This window comes from Triticum dicoccoides, chromosome 7B, assembly GCF_002162155.2.
Source record: "Triticum dicoccoides isolate Atlit2015 ecotype Zavitan chromosome 7B, WEW_v2.0, whole genome shotgun sequence".
Classification (NCBI taxonomy): Eukaryota; Viridiplantae; Streptophyta; class Magnoliopsida; order Poales; family Poaceae; genus Triticum; species Triticum dicoccoides.
The window spans coordinates 713913996-713929365 of record NC_041393.1 but is presented as its reverse complement, the minus strand read 5'-3'; positions in this window follow the sequence as shown (position 1 = coordinate 713929365).

Sequence of the window (15370 nt, the reverse complement as noted above, 5' to 3'; positions counted from 1 at the left end):
GTTTTTACTTATTTATTAAAGTTTATTTTGTTTCTACTTATTTACTTTCTTTTCTTTTTTGCTTTTTTATTTATTTTATGAAAATTCTTTCTTTTTTGCTTTATTTATGTTATTTTATTTCTACCTACTGTTGATATTTTTATTTGTTTTATTAACGTTTATTCATTTTACTTTATTAAAGTTTTTGGTTCTACTTATTTATTAAAGTTTTTTTGTTTCTACTTATTTATTTTGTTTTGTTTCTACTTATTTATTTTCTTTCCTTTTTTTCTTTTTTATTTAGTTTATGAAAATTCTTTTTTGCTTATAATGTTTTACACACAAAAGCGCTCTCCCCTCACCGGTTCATTGGTCCCGGTTCGTGGCTGGAACTGGGACTAAAGACCATCCTATGGTCCCGGTTCAAGCCACTAACCTGGACCAATGGTGGTGGGCCAGGATCGAGGCCCATTGGTCCCGGTTCGTCCCACCAACCGGGACCAAAGGGGCCAGAAGAACCGGGACCAATGCCCCCACGAGGCCCGGCAGGCCCCCTGGCCTCACGAAGCGAGACCAAAGGGCCAATGGGTCCCGGTTCGTGACGGAACCGGGAGTAATGGGCTTACCTGCCCCGAACGTAAGCCCTGTTTTCTACTAGTGTGTCTGGTTTGCTTGCTGGTGAATTATACAAAATTTGTCTAGTTCCCTAGGCCTTATTTTCGAAATTTCAAATTATCTGTCTGGTTGCTATAACAGTTTATACATATTAAGGCAGTAAAGCTTGGGACATTTTTTACAGATAAGGCCCAAGATCTATATTAAAGGACTTAGAATGCCAAACAAATTAACTCAACTTCCAGCATGAGCCAAAGGTACGCCACCCCTACCACTCCATTGTTTGAGCTAGACTGATATTTTATCTTCCGTCCAGATAAGATCTAGCTGGCCCAACGCGGCGGCGAAGAAGTCGTCATCTTCTTAGTCATCCCATCATAGAAGTGTTGCTTCCATTGGAAATCCAATAGTTGAAATACCTCCTTAAGAAAACAATTGCCACCTCTGCAATTAAAGGGAACGCTACTGCAATGAGAAAGGAGCACGGACCACTAGAAAATAATATGCCGCATAAGGGAGACGTCCAATGGGAGAATAGGAGACCACAAACCCCAATCCCCAAGGGCCGGCCTTTCGCATTCAACAAGTGGCAGGCTGCCCTAATACTACCATCGAAAGAAGCAGGAAGAAGAGGACCATTACCTCGATGCCAACATCATTGAATATGAAGCGTCCACCAAGACTCAAAGGATCCGCAAAGACACCGCCTCGGAGATTATAGAGCAATAGCCGAGAGAATCAGGGCTTCGATGGGAGATCTGGAGAAATATTTTTGATGCCACCATCACCATCGCTAGAGCCGAAGTAATGCACAAACAAAACCCTAACTAAGATAACCCATACTACTAAACCGCTCGTCTGCAAAAAAAAACTCGGGGAACAACGTCCTGGGTTCCCCTCCCTAGCGCGGTGGAGGAGCAGCCAATATAGGTAAGGGAACACCGGTGACGCTAGTGTCCGTGGTGCCTACTCCTTTGGCTAAGAGCATCTCTAGATGATCCCCCAAAAAGCTATAGTGGAGTAAATTTTCTAGTTTAGTCCACTAAGCCACACGTGGCCGATCTCCTAAATTCGGCAATTTTTACTCCTCCGTTGAAAATCCCCCCTGCGGCTCCTAAATATACTCGGTGCGCCACGTGGCCTAGTAAAAGTTGTCACGCCGTTTACTCCCACCAACGCGGCTGCATCCTATGTCGGCAATGCCGCTCGCCGCAGATCCAACAATGCCTCACTCGAGGAGCCGCTGCTTCGGTTCTAGGAATCCCCACACGAGGGCAGGGCAGCCGAAGGCCCCACTACCGCCATCCTTGGCAACGCGCCGGGCTTGCTTGTCGGCTGCCTCATGCAGCGGCGAGGTAGGTTGGGGGAAGGGAACGTCCGACGGTGGCCTAGGGTTGTCGCCCCCCTGAGTCGCGCAACCGAGGCGACGCGGGGGTGTGTGGGTGGGTTCTTTTTCTAAATATACTGTAATCACAACAGGCTAACCTGCAAAAAAAATATGTAGTGAGAGAGACACACACCCACAACCACACTACCTATGGTAGTGTATGAGAAGTGGGTTTAACTAGATATGTTAGTAGTATGCATTTTCTTTATTTTAATCTAGTAGTGTTTTCTATTTTATAATTTTCTTGTTTATTTTGCATCATGTATGATTTGATAAAGATTGAACAGCTATAAAATCATACGAATCTAGCAACATGGACTCCTTTTGGTTTTTTCATCTTATTTTGATAGATCTCGCAGATGAAAAATAATAAGGCTCCCGACCCAGATGGTTTCCCAGCTGAGTTTTATAAGAAATGTTGGCATATTATTAAAGGGGATCTGTTGTCGTTGTTCCATGATTTATTCTCTAGCCATCTTCCCCTTTTCAGCTGAATTTTGGAACGATAACCCTGCTTCCTAAGAAGATAGAGGCTGTGAGAATCGAGCAATTCAGGCCCATCTGTCTTCTTAATGTTAGTTTCAAAAAATTTACCAAGGTCGGGACGAATTGGCTCACACAGATTGCGCATGCTGTGGTGCAACCTACTCAAACTGCTTTCATGCCGGACAGGGACATCCTCGAAGGGGTTGTGGTCCTTTATGAAACGCTCCATGAGATTCACACGAAAAAACATGGAGTTGTTTTCAATGTGGATTTCGAAAAAGCGTACGATAAAGTCAAATGGCCTGTTCTTCAACAAGCCTTACTCATGAAGGGTTTTGATGAAGCTTGGCGACGCCAGGTAGAATCTTTCACGTAAAAAGGGAGTGTTGGAATTAAAGTGAATGACGACATAGGTCACTATTTCCAAACACATAAGGGCCTGAGACAAGTTGATCCAATGTCTCCTATTCTGTTCAACATCGTCATTCACATGTTGGCAATCTTGATAGGTAGGGCAAAGGAGGCCGGTCAGGTGGGTGGCTTGGTGCCTCATCTAGTTGATGGTGGTGTGTCCATCCTGCAGTACGCTAATGATATAATTATCTTTACGGAGCACAACTTGGCAAAAGCGAGAAATATGAAGCTGGTGTTATTCTTATTTGAACAATTGACCGGATTGAAGATTAACTTTCATAAAAGCGAGTTGTTCTGTTTTGGTAGAGCCAATGAGGAACAAGAGTCTTATAGGCAATTGTTCGGATGCGAATTGGGAGCATTACCTTTCACGTACCTAGGTATACGCATTCACCATCGTAAGCTAACAAACAGAGAATGGAAGTGCATCGAGGATCGGTTTGAGAAGAAACTGAGTTGCTGGAAGGGCAAACTCATGTCATATGGAGGCCGATTGATTCTTATTAATTCGGTGCTCACGAGTATGCCTATGTTTCTCTTATCTTTCTTTGAAGTCCTAGTTGGGTTTAGGAAAAGGCTGGACTTCTATCGATCCCGATTCTTCTGGCAGAGTGATGAATTAAAGAGAAAGTACCGACTCGCCAAATGGGATATCATCTGTAGATCAAAGGACCAGGGGGGCCTTGGTATTGAGAATCTTGAAGTCAAGAAGAGGTGTCTTCTCAGTAAGTGGTTGTATCAGTTATCAGTTGAGACTGAGGCCACTTGGGCACAGATTCTCCGTAGCAAGTATCTGCAGTTCAAGACTTTGTCCCAGGCGACAGTGAGATCGACTGACTCGCCGTTTTGGAAGGGGCCTATGAGAGTCAAGGCTGCCTTCTTTAATAGAACAAAGTTTATTATCGGTAATGGCAACACCACTCGCTTCTGGTAGGATACTTGGCTTGGTGGAACGCTGTTGGCGCTTCAGTATCCGTCCATGTATCGTATCATTCAGCGACGTGATGCGCTTGTTGCAACGATTATGCGGTCCATTCCCCTTAATATTCAGTTTAGGAGGGTGCTTGTTGGCGGCCGGTGAGAAGCATGGCTTTATCCGGTGAGTAGACTGATGGAGGTTCAGCTAGCTCATCAGCCAGATCATCTGTGTTGGAAGCTTACTAGGTATGGAGAGTTCACAGTCAAGTCGATGTGTATCGATGTCATTAACTCTAGTGTTATTCCTAGTTCCAAACATGTTTGGAATGTCAAGGTTCCTTTGAAAATTAAAGTGTTTATGTGGTTTGTACATAAACAAGTCATTTTAACAAATGATAATTTGGTTAAGCGCAACTGGACAAGATCTACTAGGTGTAGTTTTTGTGATCGGGACGAAATTATCAAGCACCTCTTCTTTGATTGCCCGTTGGTGAGAGTTTGTGGCGCACAGTGCAAAATGCCTTTAACATTACTCCTCCGAATTCGGTCAGTTCGTTATTTGGAACGTGGCTTGTTGGGATAGAGTTCGAAACAGCTAGACACATTCGCGTAGGAGTATGTGCGTTGTTGTGGGCAATTTGGTACTACAGAAATGATTTGGCTTTGAACAGAACAATAACTATTCATTTTCTGCAGGTTTTATTCCGAGCTACTGCGCTGATCCGTATGTGGTCCTTACTCACTCCGACGGAGGCCAGGGAGCGTTTGGTTACCGGATCTGTCCGGTGGGAGATGGTAGCGCGGGATATCTTCAACCGGTTTGGATGGCGGTCATGTAATAGGATAGGCAATTAGTTTACCTATTTTTGTTATGCCAGGCGGTTGTGACTTTTGGGCCTTTTGTTTTATGGCGTTGTGGCTCTTTGTGAGCTAGCCGTTTCTTTGTTTTCAGACTATAAGATGTTGTTGAACCTCTTTATTTATATATAAATGTGGCCGTATGCATCGTTCTGATGCAGAGGCCGGGGAGTCCCCCTTTCCGAAAAAAAACAAGCGAATAGTAGATTTAATTTAAGCGCTAAGTAATACCAGCATGTCAAAGAAGACCATATTACAATATTAATAAAAATGGTAAGTTTGCAATCTATTTATATGCATAGAAAATCATAAGCTTTTCTATGTGGACGTACGCAACGACACTTTCAGGGTGTTCAATTATGTAACAACCAATGGACAGCTCCAGCGCCTGCCTTGTGGGTCCTAGCGGAAAACTGCTCGCGGCATGTTCCCACCTGAAAACCCCATGTCACCATCTCGGCTCCAGAAGCCTCGCCGTGCATTCAGTGCCGCTCAGAGCGGATGCGGCCGGGTGATTGTCACTTTTCTTCCACACAAGCTGATCCAGTCATTGCCAATCAACTAGATTCACAAGTCTTGGCAATCAAATCCAAAATATTACTACTCCCTTCCATCCACATTACTTGTCTTTTTTTTAAGCACTGACCGTAGAACAATTGTTCTACGGTACGCTATTTTCATTAATTAAATATATGTACAATTACATGTCTTACAAAGAAATAAAATCCATATTACTTGTCGCTGACCGAAGAGTATTCGTCACATGACATAGAGGATAAGAAACTCCATAATTGTCTTCTGCGACTATAGCTACCTTGTACACGACATGTACACATAAGTAACATGTCTGTGGACACTGGAAACATATTTGAAGGGCCCAAAGAGGATTCTAGAAGAAGATTAAACTCCTCCTGTGCATTGCAAATCTGAAGCTCTTGCGTTGTATTATGATTTTTTTTTGTTCAATCCAGGATGACTACAATACAATCTGTGTGTGAGGTGAAAAAAGAGAAAGACAGTCCATGTCATTCGATTAGAGACCGGATGGCACAAATTTTGGTGGAGGGTATGTTGCCGCTTAATGTACATTTTACGACTCCCCCTCCCACCCAGCGTTAGATAGAAATAAATACCTTTCTATAATCCATAGGGAAATGAAAGTAAATGAAATGATCATTGATTTTGATACATAGGGAAACCTTCATACAAATTTTGTATCATTAAATTGAAGTCATTATTAAGTTTATCTATTTGATCTAGTATGCCGGTGCTAGAGTTGATGCATGTTCCGGAAGTACTCATTCCATTCGTAAATATAAGATGTTTTGGATATTTTAATATGAACTACATACGGACTGAATGAGTGAACAACCACACTAAAACATGTATATACATCTAATTCTGGAAAAACTATATACCTTATATCTGTGAACGTTGGGAGTACATGATATCAGTATGGCAGTCATACGTAGATTTGTTCGGCAAAGGATACAATCGGACAGGCACATAGCACATATTTTACTCAACTTCGTTCCCCCGCAATGCAAGTAACAACTGTACTTTTGCTTCCGTTATTCAATTGTCACCTTTCAACACGGCTTCCTTAATTTAATATACGTTCATGACATGACTAAACCATGGTCATGAATGGCGGTAAAATATTTTCGTAAACTTCACTCAAGGGATAATATTATAGGATTAACCAAGTTAGATATACATCTATATCTGCTAACGTGGATGTGATGCATTTAGAGAATATGAAATGACATTATTTGGTAGAACATTTTTTGGTGATGTCTGTATGTGCTATGGTTATGTAGTTTAAATCATATGCCATATCCATCACACCCCAAATGACAAAAAGTTTAGTAGTGTGTCATAATTGTAAACAACCACTAATTCCCTTGCCTTCAATTAGCCTGTAACCATTAGACCGGGTTTTCTAAATTAATATATGATAATGACATGAATAAACCATAGCCATTAGCGGCAAAAAGTTATTTTTGTTGACTTGACCCAAGGTACGCCATTAATTACGTGCTAAACTTAGTCGGATATATATCTAAATATGCTCACAAGGGATGTGATGCATTGAGAAAATATGGTGTGCCATTATTTGGTAAAGTTTTTTGGTTATGTGGATCTTTTTAAATGGTTATATGGTTTATGTTGCGTGACATGTCCATCACTTCCCCACATGGCATCCAACCGAGTAGCCCTCATCATCACGGATAGTCCCATGCGATGCAAATTTGGGACACCCTCGGGTCCTCCTTAATTAGTTCAACCAAATGAACTAAAATTTTGGAATTCACATCTTTTGAAATTTCAGTTCATTTGGTTGAACGAAAGAGGGTACCTTGACGATTCCAAATTTGCATCCCTCGTGTGACATAATTGTAAACAAATATCAATTTTAATATGAATTGGCCTTTCCGAGGATTCCCTAATCCTATATATATTGACAAGATGACTAAACCATGGTCATGAATGGCGACGAAATTTTTCCGTAGACTTGACTGAACGGACACAACAACTAGCTAATCATACCCCTGGCCTCTTTTTGGTCAGTTAATCTGGTAGGCAGAGGTACTGTTTCAGGAAAAAAATATGAGCTACTATTCTGTCTGCCCCATCTTCAAAAAACTACATATGACAGATTTGAGAGGTTAAACTCTAGCATTGAAAGAAATGAATACAACAAATCGTACATGGACCACATACATATCAGAAAATAATATGGGGACCAAGAGAGGTTGTGTGATTTTTTTCTTCAATGAGCCAAGCACATGTGGATCCGGAGCGAAAGCAGGCAATTCAAAAAACATAAGCGCATGAACCGGAAAGAATGACGATGGTTAAAAATACGATGCGTCCACCTATCGGAGTGGAGGGCTAGAGACAAAGAGTAGCACGCGAGGAATTGTGCGTACTCGAGGAGACGTCTTTTTATAGAGAAAGGCAGTGTCGAGCTGAAGAGAGAGCGGCGGGGTAATGGAGCGCGGAGTAATGATCCGCGTTGAATGCTGCTGTTTCGTGTGTACTGGTGGCAGCCGTTTCATGGTGGTGACTCACAAGTAGAAGAGAAAGGGGCGGCAGCGAGTAGAAGAGAGAGCGGCGGCGGCGAGCAGAAGAGATAGATGAAGCCTCAGAGACCTAGTGCGATGCGTTAGATGGGCTAACAACATGACCAACTAAGAGCATTACTAGTAGAGCCCTCAAACCCTCAAACCCCTAAAAATAACCGCTTTTTTACAGTTTTCGCGGAAAAAACGCTGTAGACTAGAACCTCTAAGCCCTCAAACCCGTAAAAAAATTTAGAGGTCCAACCCTCAAATCAGTTTGCAATCTGTAGAAGTAGGGGTTGAGAGGAAAATCGCCCCCCAACCCGCACTCCTCATCCTCGCTCGCTCCTCGCTCGCGCGGGAGCAAACTGCTCCTCCTCCCGGCCTCCTCCTCCCGCCTCCTCCCGCCGCCTCCTGCCGCGCTGGCCATGAAGGGCCCCGCTGCCGCCGCGCCCGCCCCGGCTGCCTCGCCTGCCCCGGTGCCTGCCCCCGCCCAGCCCACCGTGGCCGACGTGGTGGCGGCGACCCACGTCGGGGCCAAGCGGCGGCGGGCGGGCCTCGCAGCGCCTCCTCCCGCCTCCCCGGCTCCCGCCCCGGCCCCCGTCCCCGCCCCGGCGCCCGCCGCCGCCGCGTCCGCCCCCAAGAAGGGCCGGCCGAAGGCGGCCGGCCGTGGGCCTCGAGGGGCTTCCTCCAAGGTCATCGGCTCGTCCCCGGCCGTGAAGAAGCCGCGGAAGAAGCTCGCCCCTGCGGCCGCGGCCCCGCCCGCCACCGTCGCCAAACCTCCTCCCGCCGCGCACGAGGTGTTCGATGAAATGACAACCCCATCCTCGTTCATGGACCTCCTCCAAAACGCGGAGGTGGACCTCGGAGCTCCGCCTCTAGACCCCTTTAGGGTTGGTGATGACTTGGAGGAAAAGGAGTAAGATGAGGAGGGTGAAGGGGATGACGACGAGGAGGTGGCCGAGATAGGGGAGGAGGCATTCACCGCCGCTTCCCGCCCACAAGCGCGGTCGACAAACTACACCGAGAAGGAAGATGTCCTCTTGGTTCGTGCTTGGGCATCTGTGGGAATGGATGCAACCACCGGCACTGATCAAACCGGTAAACTGTATTGGCAAAGGATCGAGGACGTCTATTGTAGGATCAAGCCGAAGAATAGTGGGTTCATCCATCGCAATTTCCGGTCGCTTCAAGGCCGGTGGGAGTTGATCAAGCCGCTTGTGCTCGTTGGAGTGCGGCCATGGACCAAGTGAGGGATGCACCACCTAGTGGAACCATGGAGAGTGACTATGTGAGTACATATTTCTTCACTATTTTGATTATGTGTGTGCACTATGCTATTGATGGGTTCTTATGTGATTTATGTGTGGTTGATAGGAGACAATTGCCGGCATGAGGTACATGAAGATGGCCGCTTCCAAGGGCAAGCCATTCCCATTTAAGCATGTTTGGTCAATTCTTCAAACCTTTGACAAGTGGAAGTTGAGGGATCAGGAGACCGCACCCAAGAAGTCGGCAATGCTAAGGATGGATGATAGTGAAGATGAGGAGGAGAGGAACTTGGGCAAGCCCGACGGAACCAAGAAGGGCAAGGTAAGGGTGAAGATGGAAGAAGAGGGGTCAAGCCTAAGGGAGAAGATGGACCACATGATGAAGGCAAGAGAGCAATTGACAACGAAGACATTGGAGACGAAGCTTCTTATCACCGAAAAGAAGAAAGATGTCAAGCTTGCACAAGTTGAAGCAAAGGTGAAGCAGCAAAGCGCAAGGCCGAGTTGGAGGAGAGGATGATCAAGCTCAAAGAGGCAAAGGTATGGAAAGAACTCATGGTGGAAGAGAAAGAGCACATGATGATGTCCAGGAAGGACATGGATCAAGACCAACTACAATGGTGGAAGGACTACAAAGGAGGACATCGCAGAGAGGAAGAGGATGTTCCGTGTTGCGTCCTCTACTTTTGGAGGTGACACTCCGATGAGTAGTTGTGGTGATGGCGGTGTGTACGACTCCACCGGTGTCCATGCAGATGCTTGATGGCACTAGTGCAGAACCGGGCAATAGCACCGGTTCGTAAGGCCCTTTAATGCCGGTTCCATAACCGGCACTAAAGTGTGGGCACTAAAGGCCCCCCCCCTTTAGTACCGGTTCAGCACGAACCGGTTCTAAAGGAAAACCACGTGGCACGAGCCAGCTCCAGGGGCCTGGGGTCCTTTAGTACCGGTTGGTAAGACCAACCGGTACTATAAGGTTTGGGGGGTTTTAGTTTTATAATTTATTTTTCATTTAATTTTGTGTTTCCATTTTAATTCTTTTTCGTTTGCTGGTATTTTACGATACTACACATTGTACACGTTATGCATATATATATATATATAGAATTTCTAGTAGAACCAATCATGCATATATATATCATCAATGTCTCACAAACCATCATATTAATTAATTCACCCATACACACATGTATAGCTATATACAATTTCTCCTACATATGCATGTTGCCTTCGGAGCCTGTTGCATTATAGCCTAATTGGTGCCTTCGGAGCACGATGACAATTGGAAGTGGTTTTCATTGGGGCAGTAGCGGGTAATAGTATTCTCCCTTCGGCTTTATGACCCGGTCGAGCAAAAATCCCGCTATTTCCTCTTGAAGTGCTTCTACGCGCTTTGTTTCTAGGAGCTTGCCCGCACCTCTTTGAACTGTTAAGAAGGAGATCAATATGCATGTGAATTAGTTGTGTGACTAGATATCGATAATGGTGTAAAAATTGTCAATAGTGTTTTGACAAGCGTACCCATTCCTGTCTTTGAGATCTGCTCCTTTCGGACGCCATCATGCGAATGTTCTCGCAAATGCAGAATGCACACAGATCAGTCCCCTGCGCCTTCTTTAGGGCCTCTACGAGAATGGAATTTGATCAGATAATAATTAATCAAGCATGATAATTAAAGAGATGGCAGCTAGCTAGCTTGCTAGTACTACTTAATTACTTACCTTGGGTCTTCCCCATTTAAGCTTTTCTTTCCATTCGCCATCCGTGACCCTGATGAACCTTGCCCAAGCCCTGCCGGCCGAAAAAGAAAATTAATAAAGGGGTTATTAAATAGTTCATATCATGAAATGACGAACTAAATAGGCCGAGAAATATAGTTAATAATGATTGAAATTACCTGTTGACTATCCCAAACAAGATGTTATAGTCAGTTTTTTCTTTGAGTAGTGAGTCCAGTATTTCAACTGTTCCGGCGTCAACTTTAATGATACACAAGACCCAGTGATATCTGCATGCACACACGTTTGCATGTCTTAATTAAGCGGGCATATGTAAGCAAAAACATGTAGCTAGCTAGTAGGCAAAAACAGAGAATTTGTAGTACAAGACAGTGTGACTCACTGGAAGTTGTAAGGAAGTAGTATATCTTCATTGTATTTGAGGCGCTTCAAGAACTCTAGCATGCTGTCCTCTACGGCCTTTTGATGACGTTCATCTATTTTCCATGTGTATTCATTAACGGTGTTTGGGTCAATGAACCCAATGCCATAGCGTCCAACTTTTCTCATTTCATACATCTTCATCCTGCATATAATACCACCGAAAAGAATATAGTGAGGATAATTACAGGTAATGATAAGGATCACTACAGCTAGCTTGAGACTAAAATTACAGAAAGAAATCACTTACTGACGATAGATTTGTCGAGTGCGTCTTGATTGTATAACTAAAACAGTTCAGAATACTCAACGGACACAGCTTTCTCATGGTAGTAATGATCCTCCTTGACATTCACCATGAGGGACAATCGATCAGAAATCTTGGTAATGTTCATGTACCATTGATGCAATTCATACATTCTCGTTGGGAGGTTCTTGACCTTGTCTGGCTCGACCAAAGGTTGGCCCCGGACATATTTTCGTTTTATTTCATCCTCTCTAAGCACAGGCATGGGCTCGATCTCGAGGAGTTGTCCAACAGTGATTTTGAGAACTTCAGCCTGCATTATATGCTCCTTCGTTATTACCACATTGCCCACCTCAGGACGTAAACTGTTTGCCCACAATAATATTGGGCGCGCGTACTGTCACGTGTTGTTGGCACAACAAGCGAGGGGATCGATTGCGCCGCCTGTTCTCCCAGCTGGGGAATGGTTTTCCCGCATTTTTTGACAGCTGCTTCTTGTTTGCTCGATCTCGAGCTCGCCTCCTTACGTACACGTGCTCGATTTAACTTCCTGATGTGGCGCTCATAGTCTGTGTCAACAGGCTCGGGAGCTGGTGGTTGAGCCATACGAATGAAGTGGTCAATCGTTTCCTCAGGCACTTTCTCCCATGGCGGTGTTGGCGGTTCCAGTGCAAAATGGGCTTCCACCTCGGACTTGGATATGGCTGCGATTTCCTCCTCGGACCTGTCATAAGCCCTCTGCGGAATAGGCGTGAGGCTTGGTCCATATTTATATCGCTTGCCTCCGCCTGTACTTCCTGTACTACCTCGACTCGTACCGCTACGCACCATAGCTGCGGGGTGTCTCTTATGTGATTGCTGAGGCGGCGGAGACAGCTGATGGGGCTGAGTTGGACGAGGAGGAGTGGCCGCCTGAAGCTGTGCCGGACATGGAGGAGGAGTGGCATGAGCTTGTGCCGGACTTGGAGGAGGAGTGGATGTCTGACGCTGTGGCGGACTTGGAGGAGGAGGAGTGGCCTGACACTTTGCCGGACTTGGAGGAGGAGTGGCCTGACACTTTGCCGGACTTGGTGGACTTGCAGGAGCGGGAGACTGCTGACTCGGTGGCGGACTTCGACGAGGAGTCGGCTGACGCGGTGTTGGTGGCCTTCGAATGATGATGCAATCCTTTTTCCATAGGATGATACGATGTTTGGCGTCTCCGAGAAAGCGCTCGTCGTCACCTCCAGGATAGTCAAGCTCTAGCTCCGAATATGGGTCCACCACCTCATCAACCAAGACACGAGCATAGCCCGCTGGAATCGGGTTGCATGGAAGGTTGCCTCGGGGGGATTTGTAAAAGCAAGGGCGTCCACCACCTTCATGGATATGTTCTTCATTTTGACGTGTAGCTCGCAGCTAGTGTTCTCCGTGATGTCATCCACGGGGTATCTACCCAGCATTGCGTCGTCCGGGGCAGAACCCACGCTGCTTCTCTGCATGGATGGGGCGGTGCTATCCAATGCTGGATCATTCGCTAGCTGCTGCAGCTGCTGAGACCCCCTTTGCTGGGTAAGTGAGTCGATCTGCTCCTGCTGCCGCTGGAATTTGACTACCAATTCCGCTTGACTTGCTTCTAGGCCTTGAAGGCGTTCATAGTCCCGCTTCCTCTGCTCCTCCTCCATCTTCCTCTTCTTCTCCTCCGCAATCTTCTTTCTCGCACGGGTTCTGTAGTCGGTGTTCCAGTCTGAGAACCCCTCCTACCACGGAATAGCGCCCTTGCTCCTGTTCTTCCCGGGTGTTCAGGATTTCCCAGGGCACGCGTAAGCTCGTCGTTCTCTCTGTTGGGCTGGAACACCCCCGATCGTGCCTCTTCTATTCCAACAAGTATCGCATCGTCGGCTCCCTTCAGACTTGCCCTCGTCGAAACATTGCCTGTGTTCGGGTCCAACTCCCCCCATGCGCATAGAACCAAGTCCTGACCCTGGGGGGCCAGCTCTTAGTAACCGGAGTGGCACCTGCATCCTCCATCTCTTTCTCAGACTTATCCCACTTAGACATTGCTACCGCATAGCCACCTGGCCCCAGCTTATGGAACTTATCCCTTTTTTCGGCATTCTTCTTGTTTATTCTCGACCGTTCCTTAGGTAATTCCGAATCCTTGAATTTCACGAAATCGTCCCAATGAGCACGTTGGTTCTCTAGTGTTCCCTCGAATACTGGAGTCTTCCTTCCTCCCTTGACATACTTGTCCCATTCATGATTCTTGTGGTTCTTGAATGCAACCGCCATCTTCCTAAGAGCAGCGTCCTTGACTTTCTGCACATCTGCTTCTGTGAAATGAACTGGTAGGGTGAAATGTTCCATGAGAGTATCCCAAAGCAGATCTTTTTGATTCTTGTCGACAAAAGTAACATCTGAACGTGGAGCAGCGTCCTCTTTGCCTTTTTGTCTTTTGTCTTTTGCTGGCTCTCTCCATTCTTGAAGGGAGATCGGGAGTTGGTCCTTCACAGGAACTCCGCACTGACGAATGAACTTGTCCACAATCTTCTTAGGCGCTAATGGTTCGCCATTAGGTCTGACTGCCTCGATATTGTACTTTACGCCCTCCTTCAACTTTTTGTTCGGGCCTCGTTTCGTCCTTTTGCCTGAAGATTTGCTCGATCCGGATGGCTGCAAGAACAAAGATCGATTCGTTAATATATCTTCAAGTCATTTAAAACATGTGATGATCACCAGATACCTGCTTATATAAATATATATACCTCGCCGGTCTTTGTTGTTTCAGGATCAACATGTTCTTTGTCATCGTCATAATCGTAGTTCATGACTTCATCAATTCGGTCGTCACGATCGAATATCATATCACCCTCTCCGGTGTTGTTTAGAAATTCGGAGCCGTCATAATCTTCTTCATTCTGATCATCATTTGGCCCGCGTATCATATCAAACATGGTCTGTTCTCCCTCTCTGTCGGTATTGTCTGCCATAGCTTTTATTTAACTAATTCAAAAGAAATATAAAACAATTTAGTATTCAAATTACATCGTCTCGAATAATAGATATAATCTCGAATACTTCGTCTAGAATAATAGATATAATCTCGAATACATCGTCTCGAATAATATATAATATTGAATAGTACATCACTGGCTAGCTAATTAAAGATCGAATACTACAGAAGAATCTAGGACAATCGCGGTTCCTGCGGCGCGGGCGGTGGACACCCAAAGAGAACGAACCCTCACAGGATCATAGCTGAAGTGAGATCCCCGAAGATACTGCCAGGTATTGGAGAACCTGCCGCCCTCTAACGCAACCATGTAGCGATGGGCGTGCTCGTCCTCCTCCCTGACACGGCGACGTACCACCTCGGGCGGGGCCGGGTCCCTCCGCACCGAAACTGGCCCACGCGAACGCCACCAAACGAGATCAGGGTCAACGACGGGACCCGGGGCCGGATTCCTCATCAAGCGGCGCGCCCCTCCAGGCAGCACCTCCCAATGCCAGCCCGGTGGAGCCCAGTCCCGGACATGGGTCGGCTGGACGTCGTCGCGGACGGGTCGACGGCGAGGCTGCGGGCCGGGTATCGTCGAGAACAAATACTAGCTATATGCCCGCAAAAAGTAACATTTTTTTAATGATTGGATTTTGATAACTAAAATTTCTAACATTTCTATATAACACTAATTATGCTAATCTAAATAATCTAAATAACACTAAAATTTCTAACATTTCTATATAACACTAATTTCTAACATCTCTATATAACACTAATTTCTAACTGATTAAACACTAATTATATCCATCTAACATGCATTCATACATATATAATAGTGAAAAAATAATAATCTAAATAATCTAAACTAATTAAACATACAAAATATGTGTGTGTGTACTAATTAAACACTAATTATCTAAACTAATTAAACATACAAAATAATAATCTAAATAATTTAAACTAATTAAAGACTAATTATCTAAACTAATTA